Raw genomic sequence first — 4,068 nt, forward strand, 5'->3', positions numbered from 1 at the left:
CGCCGCCGCCGCCAGCCACCGGGAGTCAGGCGCAGAGAGGGAGCCGGACAAACCGACGCTCGCGCGGCTGAGGGACACGGCGCCCCGCCCCGCCCCACCGAACGGTAACGGAACAATAACGGCCGCCGCGCCCCGCCCCGGAAGTAAGTGCCGCCGCCGCCGGGGCCGCCGGAGGGAAGGGCCGTTTCTGCCTGTTGTGTGAACCACCTTAACCCCCAGTCACTGTGGGATTCTTGTGGGCAGGTTTCACACAAAGGACTTAGCCAGTGGTACGGGCTCAAGATGGAGTAAGCTTTGCTCGCAGTCACAGGGATCCTAATGGGCAGGAGAAAAGAGGCTGCTTGGCAGATAGTAACCTGGGGACGCCCTCGCCTTTTCCCCCTCGCCGGCTGCACTTCGGCTCTGGGTCCCCCTGGGCATTTTCTTCCTCTTTTATCTTTGAGAGGCTGAGCCACAGGGTTGGAGCCTTGGGCCAGTGGCCTCTACGTCCCTTGACTGCTACCAGGCTCTTCTGAAGCTCACTGATGCTGACTGATACCGCTCATGGTGATGCTCCTGGCAGGAGGCGCCATCCCCTATGGTCACTGTCCCAGAAATCTTCACTCTAAATCCTCAGACTCTCTGCTTTAGCTTAGGTTGACAGTCATGGCTCCTCTCCAGGCCTGTGCCACCGTGGTAGGAAAAAAATCCCTATTTCTTTTGCTTTAACCCTAATAGGTTTAGGGTTTTCCAAAAGAAGTATTTCCTATGAAACAGCAGACGGGCAGAGCGAATTTTAGAGTACGGAGTTTGTTTCTGTTTTTATGGCTTTCTTGAGATATATTTCACATATCATAAAATTCACCCATTTAGAATCACAGTTCAGTGAACTTTAGCATATTCACAGATACGTGCAACCATCACCACAATCTAATTTTAGAACATTTTCAACACCACACAAAGAAACTCTGACCTACTAAAAGTCATTTCCCGCTCCTGCTCCGTCCTCACCGCCACCTCCTCACCCCTACCTCCAGCCCTAGGTAATTACTAATATACTTTCTGTCTGTACGGATTTGCCCATTCTGGACATTTCATATGAAGGGAATTATCCAACATGTGGTCTTTTGTGAAACTGGCTTCTTTGCAGCATAATGTTTTCAAAGTTCAACTATATTGTACCAGTACTTCCTTCCTTTTTATGGCTGAATAAATTTCCACTGTATGGATATACCACATTATACTTATCCATTCGTTGGTCGATGGACATTTAGGTTGTTAGTACCTGAACATTCACGTACAAGTTTTTTGTGTGTGAACATAAGTTTTAATTCTCCTGGGTATACACCTTGGTGTAGAATTGCTAGATTTTATGGTAGCTCTATGTTTAACATTTTGAGGAACTGCCAAACTGTTTTCTAAAGCTGCCCCATTTTACATTCCCACTGGCAATGTATGAAAGTTCTAATTTCTCCACATCCTTGTCAACACTTGTTATTGTCTGTCTTTTTTACTTTAGCTATCTTCATGTGTGTGTTTGCTTATAGTGTTACTTCTTCCTTTCTAATGTGGATGACTTTTATTTCTTTTTCTTGCCTGATTACCTGGGCTAGAACCTGCAGTACAATGTTGAATAGAAGTGGTGAGAGTGGACATTTTATCTTGTTTTCTGATCTTAGAAGGAAAGCTCTTAGTCCACTAATACATACCTTCAAATATGATGTTAGCAATGGGTCTTTTGTAGAGGGGTTTACCAGGTTGTGGAAGTTCCCTCTATTCCTAGTTTGTTTGCCTTTTTTTTTTTCCTTTTTGTCTTTTTTCATGACCGGTAACGGGATCGCAACCCTTGGTGTTGCGCCCGTACCGTGACCAGCAACGGGATCGCAACCCTCAGTGTTGTGCCCGCACCGCGCTCAACCAGTGAGCGGACCGGTCTCTATATGGGATCCGAACCCTTGGTGGGAGCACCGCTGTGCTCCCAAGCGCCGCACTCTACCGAGTGCGCCACCGGGCTGGCCCTTGTTTGCCTTTTAATCTTGAAAGTGTGTTGGATTTTGTCAGCTTCTCTTTCAGCATCTATTGATATGACCATGTAATTTTTATCCTTTATTCTCTTAATATGATGTGTTACATTGATTTTCAAATGTTAAACAACCTTACATTCCTGGGATAAATCCCACTTGGTCATAGCATATAATCCTTTTTATATGTTTCTGGATTTGGTTTGCTAGTATCCTGTTAAGGGTGTTTGCATCTATATTTATAAGGGATGTTGGTCTATGGATTTCTTTTCTTGTGATGTCTTTTTCTAGTTTTGGTATCAGGGTAATATTGGCCTGATAGAATGAGTTGGGAAGTGTTCCTTCCTCTTCTATTTTTTTTTGAAAGGTTTTGTGAAGGCTTGGTATTAATTTTTCTTTAATGTTTGGTAGAAATCACTAGTGAAGCCATCTGGACCCAGGCCTTTCTTTGTTGAAAGTTTTAAATTGCTAGTTAAATCTCTTTGCTTATTGCAGGTCTGTTCAGATTATCTATCAGTTCTCCTGAGTCAGTTTTGGTAATTTGTGTCTTTCTAGGAATTTGTCTATTTCATCTATTTAGCTAACTCTCTGGCAAGAAGTTGTTCATAGTATTCTCTATCACCCCCTTTATTTTTATAAGATCGGTAGTAATGTCTCCTGTTCCATACCTGATTTAGTAGTTTGAATCTTTTCTCTTTTTTTCTTGGTCAATCTAGCTAAATATTTGTTAATTCATTGATCTTTTCCAGGAACCAACTTTTGGTTTTAGTAATTTTCCCTATTTTTTCCTATTTTCTATTTCATTTATTTTCACTGTTATCTTTATTATTTCCTTCCGTGGGCTTGCTTTGGGTTTAGTTTGCTCTTCTTTTTCTAGTTTCTTAAGGTGGAAGTTTAGTCTATTGATTTTAAATCTTTCTTCTTTTCCAGTACAAACATTTACATCTATAAATTTCTCTCCAAGCACAGCTTTAGTTGTGACCCATAAGTTTTGGTATATTGTGTTTCAGTTTTCATCCCAAGTTATTTTCTAATTTCCCCTGTGATTCCTTCTTTGACCCATTGGTTATTTAGAAGTGTGTGTTTTTAAATTTCTGCATATTTGTGAATTTCCCAAAATGTCTTCTATTGTTAATTTCTAATTTAATTACATTGTTGGAAAACAAATTTTGTATTATTTGAATCTTTTGAAATGTATTGAGGCTTGTTTTATGACCTAGCATATGGTCTATCCTGGAGAATATTCCATGTGCACATTACAAGAATGTGCATTCTGCTGTTGTTGGGTGGAGTATTCTTTAGATATATGTTAGGTCTAGTTGGCTTATAGTGTTGTTGAAGTTTTCTGCTTCCTTGTTGATCTTTTGCACACTTGTTCTGTTATTGAAAGCAGGGTATTGGAATCTCCTGCTATTATATTGAACTGTCTAGTGTCCCTTCAACTGTTAGTTTTGGGCCCTGTTGTTAGGAGTATACATGTTTGTAATCATCCTAATCTTCCTGATATGTTGACTCTTTTATCATAATAAAACGTCCTTCTGGTCTCTAGTAACAAATTTTGTCTTAAAGTCTATCTTGTCTCATACGTGTATAGCCACCCTAGCTCTCTTTTAGTAACTGCTCACATGGTTTCTTTTTTCATCTTTCTACTTTCAACTCTTTTGTGTTTTTGAATCTAAAGTAAATCTCTTGTAAACAGCTTATAGTCAGATCATGTCTTTTAAATCCACTCTGCCAATTTCTGTCTTTTCATTGGGGTATTGAATCCATTTATATTCAATGTAATTATTGATAAGGTAGGATTTATGTCTGCCATTTTGCATTCTTTCATGTGTCTTATGTCTTTTTTGTTCCTTTGTTCCTTGATTCCTGCCTCCTTTTGTGTAAAATAAATATTTTCTTTTTTTTTTTTTTTAAAAAAGATGACCGGTAAGGGGATCTTAACCCTTGACTTGGTGTTGTCAGCACCAAGCTCACCCAGTGAGCTAACCAGCCATCCCTGTATGGGATCCGAACCCGTGGCCTTGGTGTTATCAGCACCACACTCTCCCGAGTGAGCCACGGGCCG

At 40.9% G+C, this 4,068-nt stretch overlaps 1 pseudogene; it reads right to left on the minus strand.

Moving 5' to 3' along the window:
* The window catches only part of LOC103597035, a 1,990-nt pseudogene extending 1,418 nt beyond the window's left edge, over positions 1 to 572 (minus strand).
* Positions 573 to 4,068: the final 3,496 nt, after the last annotated feature.

Source organism: Galeopterus variegatus, unplaced genomic scaffold (genome assembly GCF_000696425.1).
Source record: "Galeopterus variegatus unplaced genomic scaffold, G_variegatus-3.0.2 Scaffold2168, whole genome shotgun sequence".
In the NCBI taxonomy this organism is placed as follows: domain Eukaryota; kingdom Metazoa; phylum Chordata; class Mammalia; order Dermoptera; family Cynocephalidae; genus Galeopterus; species Galeopterus variegatus.